Source organism: Cyanistes caeruleus, chromosome 6 (genome assembly GCF_971803275.1).
Source record: "Cyanistes caeruleus chromosome 6, bCyaCae1.hap1.1, whole genome shotgun sequence".
In the NCBI taxonomy this organism is placed as follows: Eukaryota; Metazoa; Chordata; class Aves; order Passeriformes; family Paridae; genus Cyanistes; species Cyanistes caeruleus.
Genome location: NC_141706.1, coordinates 51518003 through 51528398, shown reverse-complemented (window position 1 = coordinate 51528398; position 10396 = coordinate 51518003).

Genomic DNA, 10396 nt, shown 5'->3' with positions numbered 1-10396 from the left:
CTTGTTCCCTTTCCCTTAACCAGAGCATTAATGGGGAGGCTGAAGCCCAGGTAAGGTGTCTTTCTGCTTCGAAGTCTTTGACAGAGGATAGTGAGATACCCTTCCTGAAAACAGCAGTTTGAATATGTGTCTCTCAATAACAGAAACCTCCTTTAGTTGCTTCTTCCTTGGACTCTGCCACTGCTTCCCTTAAAAGCTGCAGCTTCTTAGCTATTGTGGGTGCTACCAAGCAAAAGTCATGGAGATACAAACACCCCTAGTGAGTCCATCTTCTTGGGGAAGGCTAAACCCAAGGAAGGCTAAGCCAAGAAATAGCACCCATGCTTCTCCTCACCTGGATTTAAAGCCCAGATGGCTACCAGTCTCTCCTATGCTTGTGTCAGGGACAACAAGCCATAGTTCCCTCAAACCTAATGGGATATTGGTGTTCCCCAGGAGCTTCCGTTTGCCATCAATGTGAGAACAAGTTCAGATTTCATTTGAAACCAAATCTACAGGGTGTTTCTTGCTTTTACAGAAGACAGAAATCTCCAGATTACCCAGAATATCATAGATCCAAACAGCTTTCTATTTACGGTTGCTTGATTTTGGAGGCGAGGCTGACTCAGGACTTTCTGTGCTTGACTTGGCAAAGCCCACCAGCTTGCACCAGCCTCAGCCTCTGAATATTTGCCTGCTTCACTTCAGACATCTATCCCTGCAATGCAGATTATACAGAGGGCACACTGTTATTTATTTCTTTTCTCCTGGAAAAATATTTTTTTTGTACAGTTCAATGGCATCTAAATAAACATTTGCTGTATTTTTGTGTCATTTTGAAACACAGGTTGATTCTGCAGAGAGAGCAGAACATAGCATTCAGGGTTTGAATTGTCTATTTTACTCCATCTGGACTCCATAGCCTTGAAACTAATGTGCCACATCACGGCATAAATTCACTGTGGAGAAATAAGATGAGTTCTAGTTACTGGATTGAACAAATCGTGTTTATGAAGTAGTTGTTTGATTCTTTTCATTTCCTGCCATATCCTGTTCCATGTAAACTTGATACCCTATATTTTAACAGAACAGGTGCCACAACTTTAATGACTGTGACATAGTATCTCATTACCCTTAAAAAAAAAATCAACAAAAAGTTGGAAGCTTATTGTCAGCTTTCATGAGAAAACTTGCAGAGCAGGAAAGTGCAGTCAGGTTCAGGAACCTGATGAGGAATACAGAGAAATGTTAAATAAATTATTACTTATGCATTATTAAAAATAAGTCACACTTCCATAGCTCCTCTCAGATAATGAACTCAAATCCATTTATTATTAATTTCACAACTCCATGTAGGTGAAGGAACTATGCCATTTTGGTTTTATGAGCAAAGAGCTGAGACTTTGACATGTGAAGTGTTTAAAAGTTATATAATACCAAGGAATTTTCCCCAGAGGACATTCCAACAGGTGAGGTAGGCAGCCATCTGGGCTGGTTTTCCAATTTTTAGCTTCTGGAGCTGGAACCATGTGTCTGTCTGTCCTGGATTTGGTAGAGTCTGGTCCAGTGGGGTCTTCAGATTTGCTCAGTGGGGTACTGACCCAGCACCTTTAACTCTATGGGACTGGGTTGTTGAACTCATCATTCTGAAACTTGGAGCTGCTAAAAAAAATTTCACAGTGCAATGCTGTGACAGGATGCTGAGCACTCCTGTCGCTGTTGTTGAAACCTGAAAAATCATAGTGCTGCACAGCAGGGGCAAAAAAAGGCCGTAATGCTGATTTAACTCATGGATGGGGGAGCTGCAACTGCTGAGACTGGAAGCTGTTATGCCACGTGCTGATGGGAAGCAGAAGGATGGACTTGTCTGATCTGCTGACACACATCGAGGAAAGCATTCAGCTGCTGCTGAATCCAATGGAAAATTAAAATCCTGCCCCAAATGATTTTCTGACATGGTATATTCCCAGAAAAAGCAATGACATTTACTGGCGCACTGACAATAACATGAGCGTTACACATAACACAACCAAGTGTTCTATCAGAGCTGAAGTCAACTGTGCAGCCCAGATTACTTCCACTTTTGTAGACTGCATTGCAGAGTGCTGTGGGAAGCAGTATTTTGGGAAGCATAATGAGTAGATAATCTGAGCCCCGTGAATGCAGAAGAACGTGACTTGCCCTCCTTTCCCCTGCGCTGCCTGGGTTTGCAAATGGCAGGTTATTTTCTTTTCCCAGTTTTCAGCCTTATTTTATTTCTCATGGACAATTGAATCAAGTTGCACTGTACCTGTGGTGTCCTATGACTGTGTTCCTTATCGGGCAGTGGCAATCCTTCTGTGAAAAAAACACATCTCAACCTTCCCTTACATGACTGCCCTTGCTGAGATGAAGGTATTCTGTGGTTGGTACCTTCTGCATCTGCTCACTGCATCGCACAGGGAGCAGCAGTGAGATCCTGAAGGCAGAGAATGCTATTTTTGGTTCTGCATTTTAAATGTGAGCCTTTCTTCCCTCTCCCAAAATTGTGTTTATTATCAGATCACGTTTCAAAGAGGCAATGAATTTCTGCATTTAAAACACTTCCCCAGAAAGTGGTGGGCTTTCTTGATAAAGAGGCAGGTAGGAAGAACCTGTTCTATTTCAAATCTCCCTGTCAAATTATGTTGCTTCCTTCTCACATTGCTGCAATTTAAGCTGTTCCAGAGGCTTGTTCTGCCTGTATTTGGCAGGAGATGCACGGAAGTTGTCTCCAGCACTGGTCTGTGAGGGGCCCAGGGAGTGTCAGGGGAAGGATGATCATGATGAATGCCCACCTTCTCCTGGGGCCAGCAGCTTTCCTCCAAGAACTGAGATCCAGATGGTGACAAGAGGTGATTTGCTATTCACATAGCAGTAGAAAAGCTGTCAGGACTCCAGCTGCTAATGGATGAACTCCAGTTCTCACAAGGGGTTTTCTATTTTCTGGCCGTAAGTTTTAGATGCAGTTCCCTTCCTCAAAGCACAATCCTTTTCACAGGAAATTTTTTTTGTTAGCTCTTGTTCTGCAGCCTTCTATTGACTTAAGGGTTATGTATGCTGCAAAACTTGCTCATAAAATGGATTGTATGAATCACAGACTCATCAAGGTTGGAAGATAACTTCAAGATCACTGAGTCCAGCCATCAACCCAGCATCACTGTAATCACTCCTAAACCACATACCTAAATGCCACACCCAGAGGCCTCTTGATCACTTCCAGAGATAGTGATCCCACCACCTCCTTGGGCAGCATATTCCAATTCTTAACCCCTCTCAGTGATAATTTTTTATTTTTTAATAACTAATCTGAACCTCCTCTGGTTCACCTTAAGGCCATTTCCTCTTGTTATTTCACTTGAAACATGACAAAGAGACTATCCTCAACTCACTACAACCTTCTTTCAGATAGTTATAGAGAGCAATAAGATCTCCCCTGAGCCTCCTTTTCTCCAGACTAAACACCCCCCAAAAGGAACTGAGCCACTTCTCATAAAACATTTTCTAGACCCTTCACCAGCTCCGGTGCCCTTCTCTGGGCACAGTCTCCAGCACCTCATTGTGTAGTGTGGTGCCCAGAAGTGAACCCAGTAGTTCATAGTTCAGTCCCACCAGTGCCAAACACAGGGGGACAATCACTGCCCTGCTGGCCACACTATTGCTGATATAGGTTGGGGTGCCACTGGCCTTCTTGGCCACCTGGGCACTGCTGGCTCATGTTCAGCTGCTCTTAACCAGAAACCAGGAAAACGACATCCACAGCCTTTCATCTACTGAGTGGGTCACCTTGTCACAGGAGATCAGGTTGGTCAAACAGGACCTGTCTTTCATAAATCCATACTGGCTGGACCTGATCCCTTGATTGTCCGGCACGTGCCTTTGTGATGGCACTCAAGATGAGCTGCTCCATAACCTTCCCTGGCACTGAGGTCAGGCTGACAGGCCTGTAGTTCCCCAGATCCTCCTTCCACCCTTCTTATAGATGAGCATCACATTTGCCAATTTCCAGTCACCTGGGGCTTTTCACAGTTGTTTTCTTTTTTTCACCAGGACTGCTGGTAAATGATTGAAAGTGGCTTGGCAAGCTCTTTTGCCAACTCCCTCTTTTCTCTAGGTTGCATCCTGTCTGGGCCCATAGACTTGTGAGTACCTAATTAGCATAGCAGGTCACTAACCATTTTCCCCTGAATTATGGGAGCTTCACCCATCTCCTCATCACTAACTTCCCCCAGGGTATCCTGAGGACAGCTGGGTTTGTATTGAAGACTGAAGCAAAGAAGGCATTAAGTACCTCAATATTTTCTCCATCCCCTGACACTATGCCATCCCTTGTATCCAGCAAAGAATAGAGAAGCCCCTTGGCCATTTTTTTTGTTGCCAATGTATTTGGAGAAACTTTCTTATTTGTCTTTAATAGAAGTGGCCAAATTAAACTCCAGTTTGGCTTTGGCCCCTCTAATTTGCTTCCCAATAACCTCATAATAATCTTGTAGTCCCCCTCAGGTAACCTGCCTCTCCTTCCAGAGGTGATACACTTTCTTTATCTCTTTGAGCTACAGCCAAAGTTCTCCGAAGCTTTCATGAATATTGAGATATTCTTCATAAGCTGGTGAACAGCCAACTCTTGTCTCTGTTTGTATGTGGAAGAGCATGAAGAGAAGTCTATGCCAGGTAATGTCCATATGAATAGTTTCTTTGACAAAAAAATACTTTGTTTCTTTACAAAGTCTTGTGTCCATGTGAAAGAAGAAGTTAACACATTTTGCCTCTGGGGCAGTATTCTCTTTTCCAGTATTTATCATTTTCTAGCAACAATCTTATTTACTTTATCAGGATTCATCATTTATAATCACTTTGTAGAAGTTTTCTGACTCGACCAGCAATTATTTTGCCATCCTGCACTACACATTTTCAGAGTGAACTATAGAATATATATTCTGTATTTTGTAATAAAGATATGTCAAGAAAACATTTATTTTTTTGAATAAATTGAATGGATGTAAGATCTGAACAACAGAATGAGGTATGGGTTTGGGATTTGATTGTAATTTGAGCAAGTGAAACATGACATTAGGTTTAGAAGGGAAATATTTGCTGAAAATAAGAAAAGGTTACCTCAACTTATTGGAATTAGAAGATGGTATTCAAAAGACGTATTTTTATACCCACCAGGGAGCCATACAGGGTTTATGCAGATTTGACATTTTCTTCTTTCTTCTCTATTTGTATCTTGAGCCCAGGGTGAACAACCTCTTTTGTGTTTGCTTTCATCAAATATCTTTTTTCTGGGCAGCTGTTGAATCAGGCCCTGTGAATAAATAAAATGAAGAGGATGTCCTGCATGATTCAAATAGAACTACTATTTTCTGAACCCTGACTTGCCATTTGTGGTGTTAGCATTATCTTATTAGACAAATAAATGGCCTCATTTCCCTCCTCAAGAGCACATTAGCTTTGCACTTCCAAAAGCTGCAGCAAGTGAACTTTCCTGACATTAATGGGAGGTGACAGCAGGCGAGGGAAGATATTGCCTTCGTCCAAGAGAAGGAGAAGCTCTGTGAGCCCATTGTGCCTGCAGCACTCCAGCTTCATGCACAGATTTTATTCTCAGTGCTTGTGAGTGTTACTGAAGGAAATCAAAGACAAAATCCTTTAAGAACTCTGTCCTGTCACCCCCCTGCACACTGCCTCTCACCATTGCTTAGGGAAGACTATTCATGGGAAAACCTCAGTGGCCACTGGGTGCAAGCATTGAAAAATGGGGTCAGCTGACAGAAAATGCATTCGTTTATAATAATTATAATAGCAGCAACTATTCCATTAGCCTTGTTTTATATGTATGGAAATGGAGACATAGAAAAGCACAATGTGCTGAATCTGGGAGCACTTGCTGGGCCTCAGATGTCCATCCTCCCCTTTCCAGGTCTCCATTATAATGACCAAATTTTGCAATCCAAACATGTGATTGCTCCCTGACATTTTTTATTAAATGGGACTAAAACTTATTACGGGAGCCTCACACAGCTCTTCAAGGTTCAGGAATCCTCACTGACCCTCAGTAATATTTGTTCTGCCTCTTGAGAAGCATCAGGCACTTTGGAGGAATGTTCCTCCCCTGGCAGCTCAGTGGCTGTGATTGTATCACTCAGCTCACACAAGCCCTGTTTCACATCCCGTTAGCATGTTTGAAGGCTACTGTGCTTATCTCCACCCTGTACCAACGTTTAAGCTCCTGTTCCTTTTGGACAGTCCAACGCTAGGGAGGAGGGTGACGAAAAGGATAAAATCATGGAGACAATATGCCACAATGTAAGGAGACATGAGAGCTGTCAAACAGAAAGTGGAATGGATGCTGTGGCCTCACCAGACAGGTGAGGAAGAAACAGGAACACAGGAAGAAACCCTGTGGAAGCCATATATATAAACCCTGTGTAAGAGTTTATATACCAATATGCCATATGGAAAATATTTCCCCATGGCTGTAAATCTGAGCCACACGTTGAAGCCCCAGCGCCCATTGCTCGTGCGGGTTGTGGGGGCTCCCTGGCTGGGCAGGGAACCCTGCTCTGCTGCAGTGAACGTGCACTGTGGAAGAGATAGGGCTGGAATGTGTCCAGATAGATGTCAAGATGTCTCATGCTTAGCAGGGGTGATTTGACAGGGCTGCTGTGAACTCATGGAAGATTACTCTAAGCAATCTCTATCCTCATCATACATTTTAGAAACTGCAGACATTTTCAGTGTTCTGGAGTTTCCAGTGTGTTGAAACAGAAGGCAGTTGAGACAGATAAAAGTAAATACTGCTCATATCTACAAGCTGTGGTCTTCTCAATCTTCAGAACACAGGAAAAGGACATCAGATTAAATGCAGGTTTTCAAGCTGAAAAAGAATGAAATTCCTGTTAGTCAGCATGATCAATTAAATGAAATTTAATTTGCTTTCCAAATGTATCCACAGGACAAACCCAAAGCCTCCAGATGACAAGCCCAGACAAAATGGACTGTTCTCATTTCTCTTCAAGTAAATGGCAAATCTGAACAACTTCCAGAGTTATTGGTAGTTGTGTTGCAAAGCTGGCTCTGGCATGGTGACAGCTCAAGTGGATGGAGATGAAGCCTGTCTGAGGAGTGCATTTCTTTAGAAAAAGTCAGGCTTACACATTGAGCAGCTGGAAGAGAAAAATAATATTTTGGGGTCATAGAGACCAAACTGCCTGAAAACAGAATGTGAAGTCCCAGACAGTGCAAGTACAGCAAGGCAGGATGAACACTTCCTGAGAAAAAAGATAAAACTAGGTCATAAAATCTGAGAAAAGAGGAGAAACCACACTTACCATTCATTAGCAATTCCCAGGTTTCTTGGCATCTCAGATCAAGTGTCTGCTCCAAGGATGGATTTCACAGAGACCAGAATGATTCCCATTTTCAGGTTACTTTTAAACAAAACTCAGATTTTGCAAGCATTACTCCAGAAAGTGAAGGAATTTCTTGCATTAGCTGTCTGTCATATGTCAGCCTGGTGCAGCCACACAGCTGGGCTGTAGCTCCCAGGAGAAGGGGACAGCTCTTTCCTTTCCTCAGTGGCAGCAGTGTGACAGCCAAGGGAAGTGGCAGCCTCCAGGCCTTTGGGAGTTATGCAAAGCCTTGGGGCACCCGCATCTTAACTTTATTTCAAGGGTAAGACAAGCCTTAAAACAAGGTCCTGGGCTGTCTGTCGAGGTTTCTATCATGAGTACCTTTAGCTACTTAAGGCTTAACCAAAATCTGCCTTGAAGCTTATCTATGTAAGAGAGCAGATCTGACTGCAGCTGGGAGAACCACAGGGTGGTTGACTTCTTGCCTGGTGAGATGCACTCAGCCTGAGAGTGCTTCTATTTCTCAGCAGCTATGAAGGGCTGTTTTATCTGTGGTTTCTCTGCTGTAAGCAGTTTTGTCATCTCAGCAGAGATGAAAACATTGCTACAAAGATCTGAAATCAGGATTGATGGAAGAGAATTGTTCTACTATACAAGTATAATCAAGTGATGGGAAGCACACCACTGGCACCTGCTATGGATGCGCATGGAGAAAAGAGTATGAAAGGAGCACTCATCTTTCTTGTCTTTATCTCCCTTGCTATTGTTAAAACAGATTTGTTATACTCACCATATCTGGGGATATGAACTCCTGAAGGGGCAGAAAGATGTTATGACTGTGTCTAGCACTGACTTTCAAATATCCATGGTCACAAAGACAAGGATGGCATTGCTCTCAGAAGCATGGCATTCTGTGGATCCATTAAAGACAAATAGATTTGTGGAACACCACAAACTATTTGAAGCCTGTCAAAATACCTGCTGTTCTGCTCTGAACCTGAGCTAAAGTGGGACTTCGAGAAGAGAAAGGAGAATTTATTTATAGTGTGTACATCTTAAAATCCCACATAATGAGTGTTTGTTTTTCCACAGGGTGCTTGAACAGACCTGTATGGGTAAAGTTTGTCTGTTTGCACATTTTTATAATTGATATTGAGCTGCAACAGAACCTAATCTTGACAAAGCTGGCTATGTTGCTATGGGATAAACTCCAAGAGACCCAAAGGTACCTTTTAGTATTACATGAAAATACTGTTTCCAATCCAAGCAACATTTTTCCAGATTTCTCTTACTCTTTCTCATTCAAGAGATTTGTTCCTGAATTACCTTGTTTTTTCAGAAATTATGGATATCCAGCCTGAAGGGACTTTGCTTACAACTTCTGTTCCTTTACAATGTGCCATTGGCTTATATTGCAGCACAGTAGTGCTCACCAAGATAACATGATATGAAGTTACAGGTGATAATGTGACATGAGCCATAGGCTACCCCAAGAAACAGCTCTCTTTCCCCTTCAGAATCAAATATCTGTCATTACTTAGGCTTTTTTTTCAAGAATCTTAAGATTTGATCTAACTGGAAAGGTGTCTTTTCTGGTAGTGGCATTTTTTTTTAATATTTTTTTCATTTTAAAGGCATTGCAGCATCTGAAGCTTCAGCTTAATTACAGTCACTTTCTGAGATGGCTGAGTATGCCTAACTTTCCCTTAAGATGATGATGTATTCTGGTAGACTGCATGAGACTTGTCACATAATGCCAGTGGTTTGAAAATTTGTGAACTTCGCTTGTGATTGCTTAAAAGTTAATGTTTGATAAATACGTACACACTGGCTAATAAAGATTATAAGGACTATCAGGGGTGTGGCTGAAAAGTGTAAAGAATGTCAACCATTTATAAGTAGCCACATTTTAATTTCTATTATATTAATTATTTTTTGCTAATATACATATACCCCTGCAAAACAGGATCTCCCATTCCACCCACCCTTCCAAGTGTTCCGTTAGACTGGGGTCCAAGGTACTCTTGGAGAATTATTTCCTTTACTGTCTACAGTAACTCCTTGACTTAGAGACACAGTCTATTTGTGGATATCTTCCACATATGCAGTAATGACAGCCATGTCTATACTGCTGAGATTTTTGATACATTTGGTGTCTGCTTATCAGCCTACCTTCCCAGAATTAATATTGAATTTCAAATCTTACATTCATTCAAGTAGCTACCATCAAGAACCTTAATAAATGAATGTTTAGTAATGACAGCATGTTAAGCCTAGCCATCAGACATTGCAGGACTGCAGGCAGAAGTAAGGGCCTTTCAGAGTTTTTCTACTGGGCCTCCCCCATCAGTATCTCTGGAAGAACTAACAATTACATCCTTGAAAACTAGAACAGATATGTACCATTATTTCTAAGTCCCTTGTTTTTCTCTTACCACTGTCTACCCAGCTGCAGCCAAGGAAACAGGGGAGATAGTATAGCATGGAACAGAGGAACTAAAACCAAGGCTCTTTCCCTTGCTGAGATGGAAGTTCAGCTTTATTCTTGTTCCTGGGATCCTGTGGAGAAGGAAAGCAGGAGGAAAAGAGGAAGAATATTGATAAGCGTGTCTTTTTGAAGGCAGGGGGAAGAGGGTGGATTACTTTCACACAACCAATAAGGCGAACTGGGGAGAAAGAGATAAGGGAAAGAAACTTACATTCTACATTTCGGGGGTACATTCTCTCGGGTCATACCATTTTTTCTAAATGCATTACAACAGATATGCGCATTTGGTTTTGTTCTACAGGTTCAAAAAAGAGTCAGTGACCGTACACTTTACAACACTGTGGTTTTTATCTGAACCCTGGTTTATGGCAATTCACAGAAATAAAAATAGTCCAGGGCTGCTTTTAAATTGGCTTTTGGGTGGTATCTCATGTACCATTAGTCCAGTCTCTTGATGGATGACCATTGGTTAGCATGATTGAAATTTATTGCTAGAAAGGATAATTAGTTAATGTGTAATAGCTTTAAATGTGCTTGATATTATTAAATATATAGA